Below are 14066 nucleotides of genomic sequence, written 5' to 3' on the forward strand. Positions count from 1 at the left end.
ACAAATCCAAAGCAAGGAACATTCTGTGAGAGGGTGGGACTGTACTCTTCAAAGTAAGTCGGTGTCATGAAACTTCACAGAGACAGAGAAACTGTTCTAAACTAAAGGGGATGGAATGCAACGCTGGGTCCTGGATTGGAACAGCGACTGTTTAAAAACAAAAAAATACAAAAAAAAAAACAAACAAACAAACAAAAAACAAAAACAAGACAGTATTGACACAATCAGCAACATTTCAATGTGGACTCGTGCATCAATTCTCAATTTCCTGAATTGGATAATTGCACTGTGGTTTTGCAAGAGAATATCATTACATCCTGAAATATTTAGAGGTCAAATGTCATGTTGTCTACAAGTTAGTCTCAAATGGTTCAGTAAATAAATGACGTATATAAATACACATACGCATGCATATGCGTGTGTGCATATGTACATATATATATATGGCAGAGAGAGAAAGGTCTGGACATCTGTTAGAGTAGCCAGTGTTATCTTACTAATATTGCCTCACCAATTACTTGGCTTCATTGTCTTACCTACTGAGGAATGTAAAGTAAATCTAGGCAGCAGTTTATGGAAGTTCATTATACTATTTTTACCATTTATACGTGGGCTGAAACTTTTTTCAAATATAAGGTTAAAGAAGACACGCCCATCCGTACACCTAAGGACCACATCCCCATGCAGTATCAGCAAGTATTGAGCAGTCGAAAAGATCTTTAATGTCCCAAAGATACTAACTATAGGACCCTCTTGAATTCTCAAACTGGTTAATATCCACAGAACAGAACATCCTTCATCAAGTGCGGTAAAACGTAACTTCCTGAGCAAGAATGTGTCTGTGACAGGCAGGGAAAAGAAAGCCAGCTTCAGATGTGGTTGCTAGCAACTGACAGGACTTCCGTCCATAAGAGGCTTGCCGCAGTGCCGGAAACTTACAGCCCTCCCCGAAACAGAATGACTGTCAGGGTCAATCACAAAGCACTGGAATGGCAGCTGCTGAATCCTCAGATGCCAAGAATCCACCTTATTTGGAGATCAGGAGGGGTTCCTTTTTGAGTTCCAATTATTTGGGGTGAGAGTGTTTTGTTTGGGAAGTTGGGGGGTGGCTTGGGAGTGCCAGTGAGCTTTCTGGATGAAGGGACTGGAATGTTTGTGGGGGAGAGGGTAGAGGGAGTCAAGGAATGGTTGGGGATTGATAGATAGTTGAAGAGAAAAACTAGACGGAGTTCAGCTACAGTTCAACTCGGCCTCCTCTTCCTGCCTGTGGTCCAGCACCAGTTGCTTTCCCTGTAAAAAAGGGACCGTTATATGTGCAGGGAACAAAGATGGAATTTATTGCACTGGGTTAGCCGTTGTATGTAAGTTATTGTGACTAGATAAAAAGAATACGATGTTTCTAAGTCATCTGCCTAGAGAGAGAAATAGTGGTGTATCAGGCCGTCTTTATAATGGTTTTTATTGTAATGGGATTTTTTTTTTTTAATCAACGGTTAGAGGTCAGGTGATCTATTAGCTTTCTTACTGAATTTTGGATTTCTCCTTCCATAAACCATTTTTCTAAAGAGGCTGGACCAACTGGGTTATGTCTACTAGCTGACATGTACCCAGCAAGCTGAAAAAATTTACTAATTTGGAAAAATAGTCACTTCGTCCTGCCAGAACCCATTCCGTCTTCTTTTTGCCTGCAGTGTTGCAGTGCTGACCTTGAAGTACTTAAAATGACATTTACAGCCTTTTGAAACCTCACCCTAAAGTACAGTTCCAGTCCATAACCCCCCAACCATGCTACCACCTAATCCCACCACCACACCATAGTCACTAGGACACTTAAAGATCTCCGAACACACCATAACCTTGTGACCAGGTCCTTGCTGGTTTCTATCTGGTCTTCTGGAAATGCTCCCCCGCCATCTCTATCTTATAAGCTTTTAGTTCATCCTTCAAAGCTCAGCTCAAATATCTCTTCTTCTGGAATATCTTCCAGACGCTTCCTCCTTTCTTGATCCCAGGAGCAATGAATTGCTTTCTTTTCTGTCTTCCAATGGTACTTTATTCAATCTTCTGTCATTATCAAGACACACTCTTCTGGAATTAACTTCCCGACTAGATTTTTAAAACTTGGGGACAGAGGCCCTGTTTTATACATCTGCATTCTCTGTACCCAGAAAAACTAATGTTACATAGTAGGTTAAAGAAATGTGACTTGAAGGAATGACTCAATGAATGAAGCAATCAACGGCTGAAGAAATCACAGCTACCTGCGCTGTGTCACCCACAAGCAAAACACTCAACACGCATGAACACAGCGTAACAACAGCCTGTTCACTGAGTGCCTACTTTCTACCGGCAGAATGAATACATTTCATCTCACGTCAACTCTACCACATGACTATTATAATGTTCATTTTACAAATCAATACACCCAGTTGCATAGGAATCCCTGGTGGCTGGGGTCCTCTCCTTGGTGACCCTTTGAATGATATCCTTCAACGCCTGTGGGACACGATGACTACAATAAGGAAGGAATCTTCCAGCCCCTCTCAGCCTATTCCTATGGCTCTTTCTAGCATCCTCCTGCTGACCAGTGGCCACTGTTGGTTACTAAAGGTAGCTTTGACACAGATAATAGTGGCACTCTGCATTCTCCTAGTATCGATAGTTCCTGGAATCATAGTTTCTCACCCCATCACATTCTGAGCCCCTGAGCTAGCCAGATTTGGGAGCAATATCTCTAGAACATGCTACATGTTCTAGAGGAAGGCCTGGCCATCAGACCTTGGAGTTGACCTCTGGTATAAACTCTGCAGTGATTCCCCACAAGCACCGGAGCATGGTTTGGAATTTTCAGTACTATAGCCTTTCCTAGAGAGTATATTAGAGCCATACTTCAAAGCCCCAGGAAATGTGTTGGCTCCCATTCATTACCCCTTCTCCATTATCCCTAATGCCATTTGCTCTATGTGCCATCCCACAAATGATCTTGTGCGACTTGCTAGTCAGCAGTGTATTTTTACTCACTACATGCCATCTATATGCCTTCTCCAAGAAAGTGGCAGGGCCCTGAGTGGCATCATTTGTTACTCAGATTCACACAATTGCACCAACTCACTTGGTGATGTGAGCATTCAGAATGTAAAGGAAAACAAGGCCTAAATAGAAAACAATTGAAATCTCCATCTTCTAAAATATGCACATATCTTAACAACAGCTAAATAAATCCAAGCTTAGCTTGGTGATTGTTTTTCCACAGAAGGTTAACTTGCTTTAAGAAAAGAAGGGGGAGGGGGAGGAGGAGGAGGAGGAGAAAAATATAATTCACAGAAAAAAATCAAGCATTTATTTTGAAGATTTTTATTATTTATTTGACAGAGAGAGATCACAAGTAGGCAGAGAGGCAGGCAGAGAGAGAGGAAGGGAAGCAGGCTCCCCGCTGAGCAGAGACCCCCCCCCCCATGTGGGGCTCGATCCCAGGACCCTAAGATCATGACCTGAGCTGAAGGCAGAGGCTTTAACCCACTGAGCCACCCAGGCGCCCCCAAGCATTTATTTTAATCACCACATTATTCTTCTAGTTCAGCAGTTTATAGAAGTGCTCCCTAATCCTTAGGTGAACGAGTTTTAAGTGACTGATGCAACAGCTAGTCTCCTGGAAACCCTAGCCTAGCACCAGTCTGAGAGATCCAGACTCAGTGTGGAAAGAGTCCTCCTGTCTGCACGCGCAGGGGCTGGGTGAGGTGCCAGCCATTTCACGTCCAGCTTCAAACACAAAAATTCTATAGCTACCAATAGACATTTTCACAAAGAAGATACAGGAATGGCCAAGAAGCACATGAAAAGATGCTCACCATGATCAGTCACCAGGAAAACACAAATCGACTCCACAATGAGACATCATTTCACACCGGCTAAAACGGCTATCATCAAAAAAACCCAGACACTATCAAACACTGATAAGGATGTGGAGAAACTGAAACCTCTGTCCCATGGCTGGTGAGATGGTAAAATGGTACAGCCAAGGTATAAAGCAGTCCAGCAATTTCTTTAAACTTGAAAGCTGAATTTACCCCCACCATCCAACAGTTTCACTCCTAGAGAAATTCACTCAAGGGAAATGAAAACATATGGTCACACAACGGTGTTCATGTAGATGTTCACAGAGATATTATTCCCAAGGGCTAAAATGTGGAAACAACCCAAGTGTCCGTCAGCTGGTGAGCGGAGAGAAGGCGGCCCGGGCAGACGACATGACGCTCCTCAGCAATACAAAAGAATGAAGCGAGGATACATGGTACTACATGAACGAACCTCAAAAGTATGATGCTAAGAAAACAAAGTCAGATGCCAAAAGGCCACTCCATTTATACCAAATGTCCATAAAAGGCAACTCAATAGAGACACAAAAGTAGATGAGTTGTTGCCTGGGGCTGAGAGTGAGAAGACGGATGCAATGTAGATGGGTGCAAAGGCTCTCATGGGGCTTCTAGAAACGTTCCCGGACCAGATTATGGTGATGGTGGTACAACTTGGTAAATTTACTGAAATGCCACTAAATTGTACACTTAAAATGGGCGAATGTTATGGTATGCAAAGTATATCTCAATACAGGTATTTAAACAATAATAAAATATTAAAGATAATAGTAAAATGAGAAATTAAAAAATGTTAAAAGAGTTACACTTTATATAACACCAGTCCCTCCTTTTGGTGGATCCACTCGGCTCCCCGGAGGGGTGGCAGGGCTGCCATCAGCCTCACTGGCCAGGTTCCCACCACTCTTGAACCCGAACGGACACTTTGCAGAGATGTCGGGCCATCTAAGGTACTGTTTCCACCAAATGCCTGCTGAGTCCCGCCATGGCGGGCAGAAAGCTCTTACACATCAAGAGGTTACCCTGGGATAGGCGTGCTGGGGGTGGGGATGGGGCTCACGTGGGAAGTGGGGAGAGGTTCTCTTGGTCTCGATTTCCATCCTCCTCTCTTTCAGGAATACTGAGTCCTTGGGGTCCTTTTACTGTCCTTTCCCCCATAACCTCAGTTGGTTCCATTTTCTTAAACTAAAGATATTTTCTGAGCAGTCACTGTGCAGACCAAGTGTTGCATATATTGTTGTTCTTGTTACTTAACAAACATTTCTATGAACTTAACACCAGATACGCTTCCATCTGCTTTACAAAAGTTAACTCATTTAATCTTTGTAACAATATGAGGTAGGTATACTAATCATCGTCCCCATGTTAGCAGAACTTGTCTGAGCTAGTAACTGCAGAGCTGGGATCTGAACGCAGACCAGGCTCTAGAGTCTGTGTTCTCAACGTGTATATGGTAAAAATATCAATGTGCTTAATTCCGTGAAGTATTTAGTGAAGCTCGTGCTTCCATCTCCATTTAAGACAGCTGGCATTGGACTGCAGGTTTTCCCATTCCCAGCTGGAGGCTTTTATTCCATCACGGAACCGCCTCTTTCCAGCCTTTTTCTTTGACACCAGTATTCTCAAACTTGAGTGTGCATCAGAATCCCATGGGGAGACCCTCCATATCCCTGGGCGCCACCGTTAGAGTCTCTGCTTCCACAGCTCTGAGGCGGGGCCTGAGAATCCGCAGTTCTAACAAGTTCCCGGGTGATGCTGATGCTTCTGGTCCTTGGACCACACTTTGAGAACCCCTGCTCTATGCCAATCCAATCAAATTAACCCCATGCTAGGAAATTCTGTAAAGTAATAGTAATAACACAAAATAATATTTTATTATTAAAGTAGCTGTGGGCTGTTCAGGCGAATATCAGGGGCAGAAATAATGGAGCACACACATTTTTGTTTTGTTTTCTTTTGCCTTTTGTGCTTTTATGTAGAAGTGGGATAATCCCCAAGAGAATCCTATGTCCTTACAAGTTTGAGATGCCTTGCTCTGGCTTACCTCTGGGAGCCCAGATTTCCATTTGGCATCTACTCAGTATTACAGTTGACCCTTGATCCACATGTAAGTTTTGACTCCCCCAAAACTTAATCACTAATAGCCTACCTGTGCCTGGAAGCCTTATCAATAACATAAACAGTCCATTAATACATATTTTCTATGTTCTATGTACTACTGTACTCTTAAAGTCAGCTAAAGAAAAGAAAATGTTAAGAAAATCATAAGGAAAATATGTTTTACAGTACTGTACAGTAAAAAAATCCACAAATACGTTGACCTGTGCTATTCAAACCCATGTTGTTTAAGGGTCAAATGTACATCCTTAATAAAACTCAGAATGCCTAAATTTGTATCAACCACTGGAAGGCTTAATGCAGAAAAGCCGGAGATCTGGGATCATATGGACTGGGACAAAATCTCAGATCCTCTCACTGACACCGGAGACGAACTCATCATATGTAAATATGGTGGCAACGGGCGCCTGGGTGGCTCAGTGGGTTAAGCCATTGCCTTCGGCTCAGGTCATGATCTCAGGGTCCTGGGATTGAGGCCCGCATCAGGCTCTCTGCTCAGCAGGGAGCCTGCTTTCCTCTCTCTCTCTCTCTCTTTCTCTGCCTGCCTCTCTGCCTACTTGTAATCTCTCTCTGTCAAATAAATAAATAAAATCTTTTAAAAAATATATATGGTGGTGACAACGGTCTACCTCCAGGCTTTAGTGTGTTGTGGTCTCAAACATGTAAAAGTGTCCGGCACATACAGGCACTCAGAAAGAGTTATGGCATGACTAGAGCTCTGTTAGGGAAGAAATACGTTCAACAGCATGGGAAGGAGACACTGGCTTACACAAGACAGAAGTTCATTTCTGACTCACACAGAAGTCATCATGGGACCCAGGCTTCAGCTCTCCTTTTGATCCATCTCCAAGGTGGACCTTCACCCCATTCTAGCAAGTAGGAAGAAGGACACATCATGGCTATTCTTATCCCATTTGCCAGAACTTACTCATATGGCCACACTTAGATCTATGGTAGGCTGGGAAAGGTACCTAACTAAAAATCAAGAGTTTTCTTTTTACATAAGAAAAGGAGAGTTGCATACTGGGGACAATTTGCAGTTTCTATACATGTATTTCTTTATTTGATGTGGAAAGGCTGAGATGCAGTGTGTTGGAAGCCAAAAACAAGACAGAAAGATACATGAAAGACATCGGGTCAAGGCTGGATGGCAAGTCATGAGGCTGGTCTCCTCCTTAGCCACAGAGTACTGATGGCCACTCACTTACATTGTCTGCTGGCCTTCCTGGGCTACAGCAGCCGGGGGTCCAGGCAAACTACAGGGAGGAAGGAGGCAAGGTAGGGTGTAGACTGGGCAAGGCCCTGACCTTCCCACGATCCAGGTCTCCTGGGCCACCATCCTAGCCCAGTCACCATCATTGCTGGCCTGAACCTCAGCAGTGAGTCTCCAAACTCATTTCCCTGCCTCCCCTCTGGACCATGCCCCAATTTTTTTGTGACAGTAGTAATGACAGTCTTCCAATCGGTTCTGATCAGGTCCCCCCTGCTTCAGAGAAAAGGCTTTCCTTTCATGCCTCATACCACACCAATGTGGCCCAAATCTATTACCTGCCATTTACGGGGAACAAGGGCCCAAGCCCCTTGGCCGGTGGGTTGGTGCGGTGTGTTCCCATTTGAGGACTGCTCAGCACTGAGCCCTCTTCCCAGAACGCCTGACCCCTGAGCTGCAGGATCCTTTTACTGCCAGCCTCTTTGAGGCCTCGGCAACCTTCATGCCTCACTTTCACACAGAGAGAGCCCTCTGCTGCCTCCTCATCTGTCCTCTCCCAGTTCCCAGGTTTCCAGCAGGCTCCATACTGGAATCACCTGAGAAGCTTTGGAAACTCTTGATGCCTGGGGCCCAGCCCAGACCAATGGAATCAGAATGCCATCCCAGCTCCTCATCGGATTCAAATGTCCCGAGCTGGGGCCCTCAGCATCTGTATTTTAAGAAGCACCTCACGTTACTCTTATGGGCAGCCAGGGCTGAGAACCCCGGCCCTCTAAGTCACTGTTGGGAGCCAGGAAACAGACTGTTGCAGAGACAGGTAACTGCTGACAGATAGGACGGCGATCTCCCGTCTCAAGGATGCCTCCGGGCTTGTTAGCCAGCACTCCTCTGAGGCCGAAGTGCACCAAAGCTACTGCAGCCGGAGGCTTCTGCTGCAACAGCCTGCGACGCACCAGGTCCGGGCGGAAGCTGGGAGCCTGCATGTCTCACGGGCTGCCAGGTGGGGCTGGCGCTGCTGCTCCCTGTACTTTGAGGAGCAAGGTAACAAGCTACGTGGCTTTCAGAATCAGAGGAGAGACACAGTGTGATGGTGTGTGACATGGATGTCACCCCCAGTGCATAGTTAGCTTTCTAAGCTCAGCACGCTCGGGCGCCTTATTCCCTCCCAGGAGTTTGGTGATCCCTAGCACTCTGAGGGTACAAGGCCGCTGATGCAAGGCGGGCCAGGAACTCGGCCCTTGTCCATTTGCTTCTGGGCTCCCCGTAACTCAGCTTCCACCAGCTGTGCCTGCTCCTGTGTGTCCTGGAACCGGACGCAAGCAGCCTTTCTTTCTGCCTTTGGCCCTGCTCACGTTGGACTCAGTCAGGTTTTTGACCCAACGTCCCTTGCCTTGTCCTCAGTGCTGTGTGGCCTTCTGTCTTCATGCCTCTGTTTCTACCTGACTCTGTTGAGCTCACGCCTCTCCTGGTTTTTCAAGCTGCCACCAACTATGGCCCATCAAACCCAGACTCTCTTCACAAACGCACCTTGTTTTAATTGAGTGACAAGGCCAGGTTCAGAGTTCTAGGCCTCTAAGGCCTAGAACTTTTTTTTTTTTTTAAGGTCTTTAAAAAAAGTTTTTATTCGAAGGCAAAACAGTAAAATCCACAAGAAATCATTAACAGCACGTGTTTACGTTTTATCCTGAATCGGACACGTTTAAACAATTCACAGCTACAGGAAATCTAGAACAAAATCAAATTATTTTATCACATCAGGTTGAAAAGTTGGAGAGGACTCTGCATCTTACTGAAAAGAATTTCTGAAAAATGTTTTGTACAAAGAGACGGCACCACACGAGCTGCCCAGAGACGCCAGGCGCGGCCCGTCCCCGCAGACCACCCTCCCGACCAGGCCCCCTCGGCGGCAGGGTGGGGAGGGCCCGAGGCACGGCGGGGCTTGCTTTCCCCAGCCAGGCTCAGGGTGGGCCGTCCACGCGAGCGCTGGTGTTGGGTTCCTCTAAGTGACAAACACAAGCAGAGATGCTAAGGACACAGGCTCTCCGAGGGCATCACTCCATGACCTGAAGATACCTCAGATCAGAGCCTTCAGAGCCTTCCAAAGAGAATCCATGTAAAACACGAAACTCTATACTCAGATTTACCGGGATGGCCCTGTCAACTGCTTCCCCATCTCCATTCATGTCAATGTTGATTCCAGATGTGCCAAGGACGTCGTTTCTCTCACACTCAAACTGAGCTCTCCTCATTTATGCTCATCCAGGATCCAAGGACTGGCCTGGCCTCCCCGCCTCTCCAGCTCCAGCTGCTATGTCCCACGCCGTGACTCCCCTCTTGGCACTGACCATTTGAAGCTCCATGATAGAATGCACAAAGGAACGACTGCACAGCACCAGCACCCACCACTCTGCTAGCGATGCTGTCTCCCCTTGCACCTGGCAGCACCATCTCCTTTACCCTACAGAACCCTGCCAGGCAGAACAAGGCATGACAGTGGCCCACAACCCGAGTAAGCACCAATAGGTGTACCAGCTTTCGGTAAGTAAGCTTAATGCTTTTGCAGTCTTGGGGAGAAGTGATGCAGCGCCACAATTATGTAAGTTGTAACCACTGGGGGAAACAGGGAAGAATCTAATGTCTATACTAGCTTCGTAAATTCCTATAAATCTCTAATTATTTCCAAATAAAAAGTTTTTCGAAAACAAAAAAGAGGGGGGAGGGGGGAGGGGGCAGAGGAGGGGAGAGGTGGACGTGGGACTGTGGAACAGGGAGAGGGAGAGGTAACCCCCAAACTTTTATGTGCATGTGAGTCAGCTGGGGACTCCTGTAGCGCTCCGGGCGTGGTCCAAGATTGCATTTTCTAACAAGCTCCCAGGAGAGGTCTATACTTCTCATGAACCTTCCTTTGAGTAACAAGGTCATAGAATGTCCTTTTCTAATGAAGTGTTAGTCTGCCAAAAATTAACATGTTCTTAAATTATATATCTCTAGGTCAATTCAACACCCTTTACAAAACCCCTAGCTGGGGGCAGTTACTGTATAAAAACATCCTCTCTGCCCCAGTTTACCTCCATCATCAAGTATAATAGTTTGTTCACACTGCCCTAAAGCCTTCGTTTAAAAAAAAAAATCATATTTATTTTTTAACATAGGCGCACACCCAAGATGGGGCTCGAACTCATAACCCCAAGATCAAGAGTCACATGCTCCACTGACTGAGCCAACCAGCTGCCCCTTTAAATATTTTACTTATTTATTTATTTTTGAAGTATATGCTTGCCCTGAAGTTTTATTTACAATGAAATCAGGTACCTCCCGGCTCTGAGGCCCTCTTCCTCAGCCAGATATGGCTCAGGCCCCCTCCCTGACTGTTCTGGCCCCCAAAATGGGTTATCTTCATAGTCCCTTGAGACTTGGCCACAGGAATAAGGGTCTGCCTTCCAGTAGCCCAGGCTCTGGTGACCCAAAATTCCCCTAGCAGCTTATTCCTTCCTGAGAAGAGCTATGTCCCTGTCCTGCATTAACTGAGGCACTAGCCAAGAGACTGGGGCAGGCCTGACATGAGGAACTAGACCCAGGCTCTGTTTCCTACCACAGCAGATGACATAGGGGGTAGGAATCGGGAGGGAAACTCCAAGAAGGGTCAGGGCCTGTGTCAAGTTGCAGGTCTGGCAAAATCAGAAACGGGTGAAAAGGAACCCAGAAAAGGGATTGCAAATAGACCATGACTGGTCTTTATCTACAAGTGGGGGATGGGTGTGTTGGGTGGGAATAATGAGCCCGAGGCAGAACAGGCACACACTGCCCTAGACTCTTCCACCTTGTTCCTGGATTTTGTAAAAACTGCAATGTACATTCAGTGCTCCCATAGGAAACTATCCCTTTGACAATTTGCTACCAACATGAAGTCTAGAATTAAAAATAATCTCAGGGGTGCCAGGGTGGCTCAGTGGGTTAAGCCTCTGCCTTTGGCTTGGGTCATGATCTCAGGGTCCTGGGATCGAGCTCCACATCGGACTCTCTGCTCAGCAGGGAGCCTGCATCCCCCTTTCTCTCTGCCTGCCTCTCTGCCTACTTGTGATCTCTGTCTCTCTCTGTCCAATAAATAAACCTTAAAAAAAAATAATCTCAGCCCCCTAAGGGTCTCTCAATGGATAAATGGGTTTAAAAAGATGTGGCATCCCAGCCATACAATAAATAAGCCATGGGGATGAAATATAGAGCATGAGAACCATAGTTAATAATACCACATTGTATCCTTGAAAGTTACTGAGAGAGTAGACCTTGAAGTTTTCATCACAAGGAAAAAAGAAGTTTTTTAAGTATGCATGGTGATGGATATCAGCCAAATTTATTGTGGTGATCATTTCATAAAATATACAAATTTCCAATCATTATTTTATACACCTGAATCTAATATAATGTTGCATGTCGATTATATCTAAATTTTTTAAAAAGATATGAATAGATTTAAAAAGAGATACAAAGAGAAGCAATATATGTGAAATGCCCGGCACATATTTTTAGGTGCACAATTCAATGATTTTTTAGTATATTGGCATTTTTAATGTTCAGAAGTATTAGGTGGTATTGTTATTATTAGTTATTATTAAAGTCACATAATTACTATATTGTGAGCTTCTTAAGCTTGTGTTTTTCTTCTCTGAAACTTCGTAACACCTAGTACTGTCCTTTGCACATTGGAGGTACTAAATAAAGAAGTTTTCAGCACAAAGAAAAAAAAGATGTGGTATGTGTATTATACATATTATATATAACATACATACATAATGTACATATGAAACACCTAAAATTGGAGTATTATTCAGCCATGAGAAAGAAGGAAATGCTGCCCTTTGTGACAACATGGATGGACCTTGAGAACATTTGGTAAGTGAAATAAGTCAGAAAAAGACAAATAAATACTGCATGATATCACTTACATGTAGAATTGAAAAAAAAGTCAAACTCACAAGACAGTATACACATGGTTGCCATGAGTTGGGAGTAGGAGAAATAGGGAGAGGTTGGTTTAAAAGGGTACGAACTTTCAGCTATAAAAATGAACAAGATCGGGAAGACTGGGTGGCTCAGTGGGTTAAGCCTCTGCCTTCAGCTCAGGTCATGATCTCAGGGTCCTGGGATCAAGTCCCGCATCGGGCTCCCTGCTTGACTGGGAGCCTGCTTCCCCCCACTCCCAATCTCTGCCTACTTGTGATCTCTGTCAAATAAATAAAAAATCTTTTAAAAAAATGAACAAGATCCGAGAATCTAATGTACAGCATTGGTTATTATAGTTGGTAACACTGTATTGCATGATCGGAATTAGAGACGAGACTTAAATGTTCTCACAAAAAAACATTTAAAGAGATAAATATGTGAGTTGATGGTTACAGTAATTAACAAAGCGAGGGGGGACCCTTTCACAATGTATGCATACATCAAATCATCCTGATGTACACTTTAAACATGATACAATTTTGTCAATTATACCTCAATAAAGCTGAAAAATAACCTCAGCTCAAACCTGATTTTTTTAAAGTGATAAATCCATAGCAGCCATTTATAAACTACATTGAACTAGAGACTAAAAGAGAAAGTTTAAAGGTAATCTCTCAACAATCATAAACACAGAATTTATACACATACATACTAAAAATCACGAGGGCTCCTCTCATTTTACTACCATGTCTGGAAGAAAGAGCCTGAAATTAAAACACAGAAAACTCACTATGAGCTTTTGAGACGCAAATCCCCTCCAATTTCAAGACAATGGCGGACAGACATGGTGACATAAAGAAATGAACCAAATCACTGGCAGGCCTAGTACTCAAAACCCAGAGCTACTGGAAAACCAATTCTACAAAACCAATTCTACAAGTTTCAGTATGCAAACAAGAAAATAAAAACAAAACACAGAGGGGTGGAGAAGATCCGGGATCATCTTCTTTTGGCTAATTTAGATGAGGTTAACGAGTAAAAATTGTACAGGGTCCCAAATAACGTTCCATGAGCTACAATTTGAAATGGGGGCGGGGAAAGAGCTTCCGCAACACTACCCCATACAACAGCACATCTCCCTGAAAACCCAAAGTAAAATTAAAAACCTCAGTTAGAAAATAGCTTGATACTGAAACACAGGCTTACCGAGGAGATTTAGGCAAGTCACTCGAGTTTGAGAGGTCTAGGAAGGCCACTGCCCTGTTTATTTTCCCACATTGCACCACGCTGTGAGTTATGGTTAAACTCCAGGTCGAGGGTGGGGGGGTGCATAACTCTCCCCTTTCCCTGCTTCAATACAAGTGAAGGCCCCCAAGCACAGAGCCAAGCATGGAGGGGTTCCTGATGAATGACCCAGCACGTCCTCCCCAATACCCACCTTCCAGATCCCCTGTGGGCAAAATCTGGGGTCTCTGTTCTTGAAAAACTCGCTTCACGACCAATCAGAAGAAAGAGACCGCAATGGAAAAACAGCTTCTTTATCCTTTCCGGTTCTTAGCTGTTACAAGAGTTTGTTTATAGTGGAGTATAAATTAACCCAAGAAATTGAAACTGGATATAGCTCAGGCCTCTACAGCCGACCCAAGTGGGCGGGGATCTGTGTTGTCAGAATTCTGGGAGGGCCTGGGCACAAGGACAGACTGTCCCAAAGGCATCCTCGTCCAGCCGCCTCCCGGGCCTCGGGCAGCCCCACACCAGTGCCATGGACACCAGGCCGGCTGAAACGGTGCTCCTGCCCTCAACTGCCACCCTCCGGGCCCCCAGGCAGCTTTCAGCTCCTAAAATCACGAAGACTCCAGAACTGCTAATGCCAAACTTCTTCCTTCAAAGAGAGAGAGTTCAGAGGCCGCCCCAGGCAGAACTGC

At 44.9% G+C, this 14066-nt stretch overlaps 1 long non-coding RNA gene across 3 annotated transcripts in view; it reads right to left on the reverse strand.

The window, feature by feature from the left end:
• LOC131821347 (uncharacterized) overlaps positions 1-13741 on the reverse strand; it is a 240401-nt gene extending 226660 nt beyond the window's left edge. For 2 of the 3 annotated variants that reach the window (XR_009349883.1, XR_009349884.1), the window contains exon 1: positions 13580-13741. This is a non-coding gene — a long non-coding RNA (uncharacterized LOC131821347). The other variant, XR_009349885.1, reaches the window with a different exon arrangement.
• Between the last annotated feature and the right edge of the window lie 325 nt (positions 13742-14066).

This window comes from Mustela lutreola, chromosome X (assembly GCF_030435805.1).
Source record: "Mustela lutreola isolate mMusLut2 chromosome X, mMusLut2.pri, whole genome shotgun sequence".
NCBI classification, from domain to species: domain Eukaryota; kingdom Metazoa; phylum Chordata; class Mammalia; order Carnivora; family Mustelidae; genus Mustela; species Mustela lutreola.